The sequence below is a fragment of the Pseudophryne corroboree genome, chromosome 10 (assembly GCF_028390025.1).
Source record: "Pseudophryne corroboree isolate aPseCor3 chromosome 10, aPseCor3.hap2, whole genome shotgun sequence".
Lineage (NCBI taxonomy): Eukaryota > Metazoa > Chordata > Amphibia > Anura > Myobatrachidae > Pseudophryne > Pseudophryne corroboree.
The window spans coordinates 343513870-343528808 of NC_086453.1; the positions used below are offsets into that span (position 1 = coordinate 343513870).

Consider the following 14939-nt stretch of genomic DNA (forward strand, 5'->3'; position numbering starts at 1 on the left):
CAGTGCGAACATTGCGCATGCGCAAGTAGCGGAAAATCGCTGCGATGCGAAGAAAATTACCGAGCGAACAACTCGGAATGACCCCCATGGTTTTGCCCAACTGCTAACAAAGTTCCTGCTGCGATCAACTCGGAATTACCCCCAATGGCCCATCCCAGCAAGTAGGCCAACTGGAACATGTAGATAATGGGGGTAATTCCAAGTTGATCGCAGCAGGATTTTTGTTAGCAGATGGGCAAAACCATGTGCACTGCAGGGGAGGCAGATATAACATGTGCAGAGAGAGTTAGATTTGGGTGTGGTGTGTTCAATCTGCAATCTAATTTGCAGTGTAAAAATAAAGCAGCCAGTATTTACCCTGCACATAAATAAAATAACCCACCCAAATCTAACTCTTTCTGCGCATGTTATATCTGCCTCCCCTGCAGTGCACATGGTTTTGCCCATCTGCTAAAAAAAGTCCTGCTACGATCAACTTGGAATTACCCCAAATATACCTTGAACAAACATGTAATAGATATCTAAGGGTGGAATGTGTCAAGGGGAACATGAGAAATACAACAAATATTGGCCCTCATTCCGAGTTGTTCGCTCGGTATTTTTCATCGCATCGCAGTGAAAATCCGCTTAGTACGCATGCGCAATGTTCGCACTGCGACTGCACCAAGTAACTTTACTATGAAGATAGTATTTTTACTCACGGCTTTTTCTTTGCTCCGGCGATCGTAATGTGATTGACAGGAAATGGGTGTTACTGGGCGGAAACACGGCGTTTCAGGGGCGTGTGGCTGAAAACGCTACCGTTTCCGGAAAAAACGCAGGAGTGGCCGGAGAAATGGTGGGAGTGCCTGGGCGAACGCTGGGTGTGTTTGTGACGTCAACCAGGAACGACAAGCACTGAACTGATCGCACTGGAAGAGTAAGTCTGGAGCTACTCTGAAACTGCTAAGTAGTTAGTAATCGCAATATTGCGAATACATCGGTCGCAATTTTAAGAAGCTAAGATTCACTCCCAGTAGGCGGCGGCTTAGCGTGTGTAACTCTGCTAAATTCGCCTTGCGACCGATCAACTCGGAATGAGGGCCATAACCTGTGAATCATTTTCAAAATTTTAGGAACCCAATGTGGAGGCCCGAAAGGCCAACTATATCCATTAATAATAACTGCAAGATAAGATAGGAGAAAAAGGCAGGAGAAAAAAGAAAGGAGAAGTATCCCGTGATATCTTATTGATATCCCAATAAAATGACTTTCCTCTGAATACATACGTCCGTAGCAGGGGATGTTTCCCATTAAGCAGGTGGGTCCTCTTTTCATTGTTTTCTAATTAAATACACTCCGTTTCCTTAACCTCTGCTTTTCAGCTTTCTTCAATAAAATAATGAATGAGAGATATCTATACCAGACTAGGATACGGTCATTGTGATGATGACCTAGAATAAATTTCATCCCAGAGAACTCTGAAAAGTCAACACTAATGTTATAAAGCCCAGATGATATAAACTGCTATTTATTTATGCTAGCTGTAGAATTGGGCCGGTTTTCCTGGTTAATGTCCCTCCTGACGTGATCTGCAACAGCTCAGCAGTTCTGTCTGTGCGCCTCTCCCTATGCTGTGAAACTCATTCCACCACAAACACCAGGATCAGATTGCTAGAATCGCCCCCATCCCACTACCGACAGGAGAAAGCCAAGGGTTCTGCATGCAGCATCCTTAGAATGGAACTGTTGCTTTGCCTGTTGATCAGTTTACAGGGCTTGCAAAAATGCACATAGGCTCTCCTTCCTAAGCTATTGTGGAACTGAAAGTACCAGCAAGACCTACCAGCTGGAGCCTATTGGATATCTCTTACTGGGGCTAGTAACGACAGCAGTTGCCCCAACTGACTTCAAAAGTCAGGGACACTAATTTGTTTTGTGTACAGGCAAATTAGACACCGTCAGGGCTATAAATAATCTAATCAGCATTGCAGTCTTACATATCTATGTAGTGTGTGGCTGCAAGGGATTGGATGTGTTCTTGAACACTACGCAGATCTGCTCATTTGCAATGCTGATTATTATTTACATTGGACAAGTAGCTTCATATAGTTAGAAATCTAAGATCTCTAATGCAATGTCAAATAGCTCAATGAGTAGGGTGTTTGACTGGAATGCAACAGGTTATGAGTTAAACTCCTGGGTATGGTAGTTGTATATTTAAAATATGTGTTATTTACTAAAGGATATTGTAACTGAATAACAAAGAACTCTCAAGTTAAGTGCATGAATGTGATATAAAAGAGGATTTGTGTCCAAATGCATTTTCTTCTGTTCTACAAAATGGTGTGCATCTGTCTGTCTATCTATCTATCTATCTATCTATCTATCTATCTATCTATCTATCTATCTATCTATCTATCTATCTATCTATCTATCTATCTTTGTTCTTCATGGACTTCTACATGTCTTGATAGTTCTGGGCCAAACTTGGCAAACATACCCTTCATTATCCAATTTAAAATACTGGTGGGGTTTCAAGTGAACGTATCCACCCCTTGTGTGGCCAGGGCCCCAGTGACGATAATGCATATAGAGAATGCATTGGTCTGTTTGTGTGTCTGTTTGGTCTCTGAGGTCATGCTGTGATGTCATAAAGGTAACAACTGTCTATATCAGGACTTAGCTACTGCTGTCACACAGATCACCAGCGGTAGGCGATATCACAGAAATACCTATTCACATAAGGTTAGTGACTGGACAGAGATAAGGGCAGCGTAGTGTAATGCGGCGGCGGTATGTGTACTGGGTGTAATATGGGGGAGGGGAACCTCTGTATAATGCAATACTATGGTGCTGTGTGTACTGGGCATAATATGGGGGAGGAGAACCTGTGTATAATGCAATGTATTATTGTGCTGTGTGTCAGAGGCGTCACTTATCACTGTGAAGGGGGCTTAAGTTCCAGAGAAGGGGGTTGGGCTTCACGGGAGGAGACGGGACTTCATGTCCCGACCTCTGTTTTCGTCACTCTGGGGGTTCAGGAGATGCGAGATGAACGTGGCTACATCTGCAGAAGCAGTAACCAGGAAATGGATGCAGGAACCACCAGACGGGCATTGTGTAAGCGGCACTATCACCGGGGGCATTGTGTAAGCGGCACTACCACAGGGGGCATTGTGTAAGAGGCACTACCTCAGGGGGCATTGTGTAAGCGGCACTACCACAGGGGGCATTGTGTAAGAGGCACTACCACAGGGGGCATTGTGTAAGAGGCACTACCTCAGGGGGCATTGTGTAAGCGGCACTACCACAGGGGGCATTGTGTAAGAGGCACTACCACAGGGGGCATTGTGTAAGCGGCACTACCACAGGGGGCATTGTGTAAGCGGCACTACCACAGGGGGCATTGTGTAAGCGGCACTACCACAGGGGGCATTGTGTAAGAGGCACTACCACAGGGGGCATTGTGTAAGCGGCACTACCACAGGGGGCATTGTGTAAGAGGCACTACCACAGGGGGCATTGTGTAAGTCGCACAACCACAGGGGGCATTGTGTAAGTGGCACTATCACAGGGGGCATTGTGTAAGAGGCACTACAACAGGGGGCATTGTGTAAGAGGCACTACCACAGGGGGCATTGTGTAAGAGGCACTACCACAGGGGGCATTGTGTAAGAGGCACTACCACAGGGGGCATTCTGTAAGAGGCACTACCACAGGGGGCATTGTGTAAGTCGCACTACCACAGGGGGCATTGTGTAAGAGGCACTACCACAGGGGGCATTGTGTAAGTGGCACTATCACAGGGGGCATTGTGTAAGAGGCACTACCACAGGGGGCATTGTGTAAGAGGCACTACCACAGCGGACATTGTGTAAGTCGCACTACCACAGGGGGCATTGTGTAAGTCGCACTACCACAGGGGGCATTGTGTAAGTTGCACAACCACAGGGGGCATTGTGTAAGAGGCACTACCACAGGGGGCATTGTGTAAGAGGCACTACCACAGGGGGGCATTGTGTAAGTCGCACTACCACAGGGGGCATTGTGTAAGCGGCACTATCACAGGGGGCATTGTGTAAGCGGCACTATCCCAGGGGGCATTGTGTAATCGCCACTACCACAGGGGGAATTTTGTGTAAGCGCCACTACCACGGGGTGGCATTTTGTGTATGTGGCACTACCACAGGGGGCATTTTGTGTAAGCGGCACTACCACAGGGTGCATTATGAGTATAAGCGGCACTACTACACAGTGGTGCAAGTAGAAAAAATGTCTTATAGGTACTGTGTGCACGTGCCAAAAAATGGGTGTGGCCAAATGCCACATGGGGCATGGCCAATGAGAATGGGGGCATGATACACATATGGGGGGAGGGGCAGATACACGTTGCCCCCAATAGTGCCAGATACACGTTGCCCCCAATAGTGCCAGATACACGTTGCCCCTAATAGTGCCAGATACACGTTGCCCCACAGTGCCAGATACACATTGGCCCACAGTGCCAGATACACATTGCCCCACAGTGCCAGATACACATTGCCCCACAGTGCCAGATACACATTACCCTACAGTGCCAGATACACATTGGCCCACAGTGCCAGATACACATTGCCCCACAGTGCCAGATACACAATGCCCCCAGAGTGCTAGATATACATTGCCTCACAGTGCCAGATACATATTGTCCCGCAGTGCCAGATACACAAACGTCCCCATATTGCCAGATGTCCCCCAGTGCCAGATATGCCCCCAGTGCCAGATACAGAAATGCCCCCACAGTGCCAGATATGCCCCCAGTGCCAGATACACATGTCCCCGCAGTGCCAGATATGCCCCCAGTGCCAGACTTACATGTCCCCCCAGTACAAGATATGCCCTCAGTGCCAGATATGCCCCCAGTGCCAGATACAGAAATGCCCCCACAGTGCCAGATATGCCCCCAGTGCCAGATATGCCCCCAGTGCCAGATACACATGTCCCCCCAGTGCCAGATATGCCCTCAGTGCCAGATATGCCCCCAGTGCCGGGTACACATGCCCACCCTTCCGCTGCTGCTGTCTCCTGTGTGTGAGGGGAGGAGAGGGGTGTAGTACTGCTGACCGGCAGTCTCCTGACCGCCAGTCAGCTTACCGACGCCAGGATCCCGTCAGGGAGGGGCTAGTGCAGCAAGCCCCTTGTGGGCTCGGTGGCGACCTGCATACGCCACGGGTTCTATTCCCACTCTATGGGTGTCGTGGACACCCACGAGTGGAAATAGTCCCTGTTGGTCGGCATGCCGACCGTCGGGATAGTGACCCGTCGGGCTGGTGGAGGAGGTCATGTGACTGTCGGTCAGCTGACCGGCGGTCACATGAATACCACCCGGAGGAGAGCACAGCCTGCGCCTCTCCTGCCCCTCGGTCACCAGCGGCGGTGTATGTGTCTACCTTTAATTCAGCGCCGATCCGTGAGCCAATCAAAGCTCGCGGTCCAGCAGCCAATCAGGAGCCTTGGCTGCCACACCGTGAGCTCTGATTGGCTCACGGGCCAACGCTGAATTGAAGGTAGACACTGAGGGGAGGAGAGGTGCACGCTGCGCTCTCCTCCCCTCAAACAACAGCGGTGGTGAACATCAGCATAGGGAGGTAGCGGCGGCCCATCGGCGGTTGGTACGGCATACCCATGGCTAAATTCTTAAGGGTACGCCGTACCCACCCGTACCCGCCCACTTGCACCGCTGCTACTATGTGCGGTGTTATGTGAATAAGATTGTGCTACTGTGTGGCGTAATTTGAAATGGTACTCATATGTGGCCACGCCCCTTCCTTGTAAGGCCGCACCCCTTTTTCGGTGTGCACCAAAGGCGCGCGCTGTCACTTTGTAAAGTATGGGAGGGCGCAAATTTATAGTTTGCAAGGGGGCGCCGAACACCCTAGCACCGGCCCTGGCTACTGGTGACCTCTATCCCGCAGACTGGCCGGGAGCTTTGCGAAGTCTGGTAAATTTACACGTGCCTGTACTCGTGTATATAGTGCAGTTTCATTATAGCCTGCCCATTACAGATACAGTATACAGCACCTACATATATATAAAAGACTAATACTACACCCTCAGCATGACAGAGTCCCAGCTCCATGCAGCAGGACTTCCAGAAACCCGGCATCTCCTGTGTGAGTAGCGATCCCCCCCTTCCTTTAATCAGGCCCTGGTGTCCATTATTTTGACGTGCTTTTAATTAGTCTGCTAATAATGAGTTTAGAACAACCTGAAGGTAAGGACTAATACCACCTGCTATGTGCCCCATAGTTATTACAGATCAGCTGGCCGTGCATCCCTGCTACATATAGCTCCATTCCATTTGCTCCTGAGTTGTCTGGACCCTGTCTCAGTATAAACATGGGAACGCTCCGGCAGCCAATGAGACGGGGCCAGCGGATGCACCTAATAAACTCTGTATATAAAACCCATTTATTTAGGAGGCAGAATAATATTCCTTCAGTAATAGCATGGCTGTGACAGGAGCCAGACACTGCACCCCTATGAATGTTAGTAGGGACAGGTTTGTGCAAATGTCCCTGCATTGGATACAGATAAGGCAGCTGTTTATAAGTGCATGGCACTAAATATAGGGTACGGCTGTAACCGCCCTGGTAATATTTAGGAGACAAGCCGATCTGTTTATAGCCAGGCAGCCAGAAATACTCCGGAGCGCTGTCTGCTGGGATATTATAGTAATTGTATACACTGAGAAGATGTTATCAGGGCCTTATTTATACCCTCTCTATTACAGACGAGCTCATTAGATACTAATAGAGGTGTCTGCTTAGTGTTGGTTTATACTGTATGTTGAATGTTTAGAATATGAACTGCTATGGAATCTGGTGCTCAGCACGGATACGGGGTACTGTCCGCATCATTACGGTTCTTTTCTGCCAGTGGCTGCCCACTACGGACGGAGCCCCAGTTCCTCGCCACTAAAAAGTGTTTTTGAAACTCTTTGGATTTGCTTCAACAGTTACATATGGGAAGCCTCCGCCTGCCAGGTGTTAGGGTGCCGGTGTGCAAGTTTAGGTTCTTTGTAAATGAGGACAAACGTACTCAGAGCAAGAGATAGGAAGACAAAACCCAGGGTAACAGGGAACACCGGACTTCAGGAATTAGAGTTCTCCCTATTCTCCCATCTCTCACTCCCCATATTTATTATAAGTGATAATAAAATTTGATTATCGTTTTATCAATACTGTAATAAATGTATTAACTGTGGAAGAGTAATAGCGGGCAAAACATAAAATCAGGACATCAGGATCCCCCTACTGCTGTAAGTCATGTACAGATTAGGTGCACATAAACTCACTCGCTGGTCCTTTACTTGCCAAGGGCCCATATGTCCATCAAACATATTCCCACACCCACTCCCCAGGCCATGAAACTGCAGCACTCAATGCGGGATGCATCTACTTTTATTAGATTGGGGTTCCTCCAGAATAGCTAAATAGAAGACAGCATGAAAACCTTACATCCAAGCTCAATCTGTTATGTCTTTAGGACCACTTACCCAGAATGATCCAGGTGCGGATTGGGAACAAAAAGCGGCCCTGGAAAAATTTGTACTAGTGGCCCCACTTGGGCAGCACCAGAGGTGTAAGGTCTAGCCATGGGCCATGGCAGCAGCTCCCTCCCCACAAGACTTTCCAGATAGTGGGGATGTCCAGCATCAAGTGGAAGTTAAAAGGAAATAAAATTAAATATTATGAACACATTATATGATACACCTTTAGAATTTAGGAATCTATATAATTCTTTAGAAAGATATATTTTCTTTATTACACCATCCGTATCCCAATCACTATTCACTCAATCTTATATGTCAGCCAAGCAGGCAGACAGAGCATACACTAGATCATCTGCAATCACAGGCTAAGTGGCAAAGTCATTTTCATATATGCAAATTTTTGCCATCTTTTTCATCATGTCTATAAATAGGACCACATGTCCTCAAACAAAACAGGCCCTGCGGGTGCGTCGGCCCACCGGGAATCTTCCCTGTAGACCATATGGCCAATCCGCCTCTGGAATGATCATTTACAGATATCATCCCTGGACACTGGGGGCGGCCATTGCTACCTGTTGCTTTGTGTTTTATTTCTCCACATTTTATTGTTTTCTTTTTATTGACTGGTGCCCAGCCCTGTAAGGGGCCGGCCCTCGTATTGTGCCTGGTGGTTGTGCCTTCCCCAACCACCATATGAAATATCCTGCTGCCAACAGGAGTATCAGCCCCTGCTCTGACTGGTGCTCAGCCGGCCCTCACATTGTGCCCCTTTTATGGTGGCTGAGCCTTCCCCAGTCACCATATGAAATATCCTGCTGCCAACAGGGGTATCAGCCCCTGCCCTGACTGGTGCCCAGCCGGCCCTCACATTGTGCCCCTTTTATGGTGGCTGAGCCTACCCCAGCCACCATATGAAATATCCTGCTGCCAACAGGAGTATCAGCCCCTGCCCTGATTGGTGCCCAGCCGGCCCTCACATTGTGCCCCTTTTATGGTAGTTGAGCCTTCCCCAGTCACCATATGAAATATCCTGCTGCCAACAGGGAAATCTGCCCTGACTGGTGCCAGCACTGTAAGGGGCCTGCCCTCGCATTGTGTCTCTATCTGGTGGCTGAACCTTCCCCAGTCAGCACATTAAATATCCTGCTGCCAAAAGGTGGCATAAGCCCTCTGCCCTGACTGTCTCAGCTCCCTGTCAGCCTGAAGCAGGGTACTTCGCCTTACACCAATCCTCTGCAGAGCAACTCAACAGGTAAGTAGCATGGAGGGGGCTACTGTATTAATGTGGGATGTATTGGTATGAAATATGGGATCTGTCACTGTGATGTGAGGTTGGATGTTACTTTCAGTATATTGTAGTCAGTGGTCGAAGTGGACATTTTTAAGTGGGGGTATGCAAAATTGAAGGACGCAATTATGTGTGCGCCGAAGGCACGCGCACTCCAGAAAATGGGGCGTGGTCACCCAAAATGGGGCATGGTCACCCAAAAGGGGGCGTGTCCAGTGTAGTAGAACCCCTTATACTATCTAGTACTGGTGCCCCTTTCACCTTATAGCACATGGGGGGTAATTCCAAGTTGATCGCAGCAGGAATTTGGTTAGCAGTTGGGCAAAACCATGTGCACTGCAGGGGAGGCAGATATAAATGTGCAGAGAGAGTTAGATTTGGGTGTGGTTTGTTCAATCTGCAATCTAAATTGCAGTGTAAAAATAAAGCAGCCAGTATTTACCCTGCACAGAAACAAAATAACCCACCCAAATCTAACTCTCTCTGCACATGTTATATCTGCCCCCCCCCCTGCAGTGCACATGGTTTTGCCCAACTGCTAAAAAATTTCCTGCTGCGATCAACATGGTACGAGCCGAAATTCACATTATAGCACATGGTACTAGCCGAAATTCTCCTTGTAGCACACTGAATGAGCCGAAATTCACCTTGTAGCACACTGAATGAGCCGAAATTCACATTGTAGCACACTGAATGAGCCGAAATTCACATTGTAGCACACTGAATGAGCCGAAATTCACATTGTAGCACACTGAATGAGCCGAAATTCACATTGTAGCACACTGAATGAGCCGACATTCACATTATAGCACACTGAATGAGCCGAAATTCACATTGTAGCACACTGAATGAGCCGAAACTCACATTGTAGCACACTGAATGAGCCGAAACTCACATTGTAGCACACTGAATGAGCCGAAATTCACATTGTAGCACACTGAATGAGCCGAAACTCACATTGTAGCACACTGAATGAGACGAAACTCACATTGTAGCACACTGAATGAGACGAAACTCACATTGTAGCACACTGAATGAGCCGAAATTCACATTGTAGCACACTGAATGAGACGAAACTCACATTGTAGCACACTGAATGAGCCGAAATTCACATTTAGCACATGGTATGATCCACAATTCAGGGACAGGGACAGCCAGAGTGACAGCAGGGACAGGGAGAGTAACGACAGGGGGAGAGAGTAACGACAGTGACAGCAGGGAGAGAGAGAGACAGCAGGGACAGGGACAGTAAAGACAGGGAGAGAGGGTGACAGCAGGGGAACATTTTCTGACTGTGGTTGGCGGAGGCACCCATGGGCAGCAGCGGTGATAAGGAGGCCTTTGGTGCGGTGAGGTCCCTCTGACTGCCATTTGTTGCGGGCGCTGTGAGCGGGTGAGCGGCGGTGAGCTGCTGGCGGCGGTGAGCGGAGCGGCTGGGCGGCGGTGAGCGGCTCCAGTGCTCTACACAGTTTATTGAATATTAACCTTGATGTGGTACATTGTATGTTATGTAATATGTGTAAGGGACACCCTTTGTATGGTGACATGCAAGACTGAATACTATTCGCCCCACGGGGACACACTGGCACGAGGGGACTGGAGAGACTGCTCGAGAAGCCCCTCGAGCCAAGCTAGTAAGGAAGCACGAGTAGACTGGGAAAAGAGATAAATAGAGGAGGTAGAGCGGGTGAGGTCTGCTGGCGGTAGGGAACGGGCAGTACGAAACCCGCTATATGGGGATACCCTCTGTAAGGTGGCACTGACCGGAGGATCCGGAAGTCAGACGCAGGAGGCGGCGGTGTTGGAGAGGCAGAGCTGAGCCCGTGGAATCGCCTGGGATCCACCGGAGATAGAGCCGGACAGTAGAGCTTCGGGCGGCTGGCGGCGGTGAGCGGAGCGGCTGGCGGCGTGAGCGCTGGCGGCGGTGAGCTGGGCGGCTGGCGGCGTGAGCGCTGGCGGCGGTGAGCGGAGCGGCTGACAGCGGTGAGCGGCTTCAGCGCTCTACACAGCCGCAGAGCAACATGTGCAGCAGGATGGCCACTTCCCTCACCTCCTTCTCTCGCACACTTTTTCATTTAAACAAACTTCCGAGTCAGTGGAAGAAGTGGCGGTATACCATACCGCCGTGTACCGCCCCACTTCGACCACTGATTGTAGTGGATAATAATGAAACGTACGGTTACTATTAAATGTGGCGCTAATTGTTTGATGATGGGGCCTACTGGTGTGAAGGAGTTTAATTATTAACCGTAAATGCTATCCATTTAATAACTGGTTCATTGTGTAATAAGTAACTGGCTTGGTTGGGGGAAGGAGGCCAAGAATCTTCACTTTCTGGGGGTCATTCTGACCTGATCGCTCGCTGCAGTTCTTCACAGCGCAGCGATCAGGTCAGAACTGCGGCGCCGGTGCATGGCTGACAGACAACAGCTGACGTTGCCTAGCGATCGCCTGATTGACAGGCAGAGGCGGTCGCTCGGCGGGAGGGGGCGGCACAGTGTCGTTTGGCCGCCGTTTTGTGGGTGCGGTCCGGCCAACGCAGGCGTGGCCGGACCGTGCGGGGGGCGGGCCGCAGCGGCTGCGGGACATCACACGCAGCCGCTGCGACCCGGGCAGCGACTAGTAGCTCCGGGCCAGCACGCAAAAGCTGCGCTGGCCGGGAGCTACTCCTGAAGTGCAAAAGCATTGCCGCTGTGCAATGCTTTTGCACTTCTGCGACGGGGCAGGGACTGACATGCGGGGCGGACTAGCCCTGTGCTGGACGTCCCCCCTCATGTCGGTGTGCGTGATCGTAGCTGTGCTAAATTTAGCATAGCTACGATCAAGTCCGAATCACCCCCTCTATACCTATAGTATATTGGAGCCTACAATATCTGTCTCTATTCCAAACAGGACACCAAAGTTACAGGATCTGGGTATCAGAGCTTAGGGCCAGCACCACCAGCAGCATCAAGTAACCAACGCTGCAAGAGTAGGTAGCAGAGAGCAGCACAGTCTGACACCTCTTCCACTCTGGTGAGGTAGTTTCAGTATTACTCTCATCATTCTCCCCCTGTCATGTGTGCTCCCCTACCATTCTCCTCCTGTCACATGTGCTGCCCTACCATTCTCTTCCTGTCACATGTGCTCCCCTACCATTCTCCTCCTGTCACATGTGCTCCCCTACCATTCTCCTCCTGTCACATGTGCTGCCCTACCATTCTCTTCCTGTCACATGTGCTCCCCTACCATTCTCCTCCTGTCACATGTGCTCCCCTACCATTCTCCTCCTGTCACATGTGCTCCCCTACCATTCTCCTCCTGTCACATGTGCTGCCCTACCATTCTCTTCCTGTCACATGTACTCCCCTACCATTCTCCTCACATGTGCTCTCCTACCATTCTCCTACTGTCACATGTGCTGCCCTACAGTGGCGGTTCTTGCCACGGGCAAGCGGTATTTTTGCCCGGGGCGCCGCCTTCCGGAGGGCGCCGGCGCCATCCGGAGGGCGCCGCACCAGGGCAAGATCCGCCACTGTGCCCCCCGCAGTGCCCTGCTGTGCCCCCCCCCCCGCTTTGAAGGGAACCAGACGCGTAGCGTCTAGTTTCCCTTCATTGAGAGGACCTTAGTTGTGCGGTGCGCGATGACGTCATCGCGCACCGCACAGCAAAGGTCCTCTCCATGAAGGGAAACTAGACGCTACGGTCTAGTTTCCCTTCGTGTAGAGGACCTTTGCTGTGCGATGCGCGATGACGTCATTGCGCACCGCACAGCATAGTGGCACAGACACTAGGGGTCATAATTGACCTCTAGTGTCTATGCTGTTCTATGGGAGAGACGTAATAACGTCTCTCCCATAGATCGAAGAGAAGAGAGAGGGGAGAAGAGCGGTGCCGCCGGCGGAGGGGGTCTGGATCAGGAACGGGGATGGTAAGTATTCTTTTTATTTATTTATTTATTTTCTTGCAGCGTCGTGACCACGCCCCCATATTTTGCCCGGGGCGCCACAAATCTAAGAACCGGCCCTGCTGCCCTACCATTCTCGTCCTGTCACATGTGCTCCCCTACCATTCTCCTCCTGTCACATGTGCTCCCCTACCATTCTCCTCCTGTCACATGTGCTGCCCTACCATTCTCTTCCTGTCACATGTGCTCCCCTACCATTCTCCTCCTATTACATGTGCTCCCCTACCATTCTCCTCCTGTCACATGTGCTCCCCTACCATTCTCCTACTGTCACATGTGCTCCCCTACCATTCTCTTCCTGTCACATGTGCTCCCCTACCATTCTCCTCCTGTCACGTGTGCTTCCCTAATATTTCCTCGTCCTGTCACATGTACTGCCCTACCATTCTCCTACTGTCACGTGTGCTCCACTACCATTCTCCTCCTGTCACGTGTGCTTCCCTAATATTTCCTCGTCCTGTCACATGTACTGCCCTACTATTCTCCTACTGTCACGGTGTGCTCCACTACCATTCTCCTACTGTCACGTGTGCTCCACTACCATTCTCCTCCTGTCAAGTGTGCTCCCCTATCATTCTCCTCCTGTCACGTGTGCTCCCCTACCATTCTCCTCCTGTCACGTGTACTCCCCTACCATTCTCCTCCTGTCACATGTGCTCCCCTACCATTCTCCTCCTGTCACATGTTCTCCCCTACCATTCTCCTCCTGTCACATGTGCTCCCCTACCATTCTACTGTCACATGTGCTGCCCTACCATTCTCCTACTGTCACGTGTGCTCCTCTACCATTCTCCTACTGTCACATGTGCTCCCCTACCATTCTCCTACTGTCACATGTGCTCCCCTACCATTCTCCTCCTGTCACGTGTGCTCCCCTACCATTCTCCTCCTGTCACGTGTGCTCCCCTACCATTCTCCTACTGTCACGTGTGCTGCCCTACCATTCTCCTACTGTCACATGTGCTCCTCTACCATTCTCCTACTGTCACATGTGCTGCCCTACCATTCTCCTCCTGTCACATGTGCTCCCCTACCATTCTCCTCCTGTCACGTGTGCTCCCCTACCATTCTCCTACTGTCACGTGTGCTCCTCTACCATTCTCCTACTGTCACGTGTGCTCCTCTACCATTCTCCTACTGTCACGTGTGCTCCCCTACCATTCTCCTACTGTCACATGTGCTCCCCTACCATTCTCCTACTGTCACATGTACTGCCCTACCATTCACCTACTGTCACATGTGCTCCCCTACCATTCTCCTACTGTCACATGTGCTCCCCTACCATTCTCCTCCTGTCACATGTGCTCCTCTACCATTCTCCTAGTGTCACATGTGCTCCTCTACCATTCTCCTACTGTCACATGTGCTCCTCTACCATTCCCCTACTGTCACATGTGCTCCTCTACCATTCTCCTACTGTCACATGTGCTCCTCTACCATTCTTCTCCTGTCACATGTGCTCCTCTAGCATTCTCCTACTGTCACGTGTGCTCCCCTACCATTCACCTACTGTCACATGTGCTGCCCTACCATTCTCCTACTGTCACATGTGCTCCCCTACTATTCTCCTACTGTCACGTGTGCTGCCCTACCATTCTCCTACTGTCACATGTGCTCCTCTACCATTCTCTTCCTGTCACATGTGCTACTCTACCATTCTCCTCCTGTCACGTGTGCTCCCCTACCGTTCTTCTCCTGTCACGTGTGCTGCCCTACCATTCTCCTACTGTCACGTGTCCTCCCCTACCATTCTCCTCCTGTCACGTGTGCTCCCCTGTCCTACTCTTCCTGTCACGTATGCACCCTTCCCCACTACAGTCATTAGTGTGTTTCATAGTTTCTTGGCTCACCTAACACCAAGTAGGGCAGAATCATGTTTTTTTCCACTGCATTTCACAATGTAATTTACAGGTCTATATAACAAGGTGCAGAGTCTAGGAAACCTTTTGGGGAATGCTATGCTTACTTGTATAGATCACAATAATTTGACGTATGTACAGTATATATGTGCATCAGTTTGGAAAGGAAGGAATTAGACACTTTACCTAGCAAGCAATAAACATGTCGATGGACATCGAACAGAACCTGAAAATGAGGAATCCTGACAATTCATGTTTCTGTTTTATTGACATCAATTTACTTTCCATGACTTAAAAGACGTGAATAAATCGTAACCCTGCACAATGTTC

At 50.1% G+C, this 14939-nt stretch overlaps 1 protein-coding gene across 2 annotated transcripts in view; it reads left to right on the forward strand.

The window, feature by feature from the left end:
- The first annotated feature begins 2653 nt into the window (after positions 1-2653).
- LOC134965616 (uncharacterized) overlaps positions 2654-14939 on the forward strand; it is a 34593-nt gene continuing 22307 nt past the window's right edge. Inside the window, exon 1 of one of the 2 annotated variants that reach the window (XM_063941955.1) lies at positions 2654-2727. The gene's annotated coding sequence lies outside the window, so the exon portion shown is untranslated. Of the gene's footprint in view, positions 2728-8559; positions 8769-14939 lie in introns of those variants that run through there. The other variant, XM_063941958.1, reaches the window with a different exon arrangement.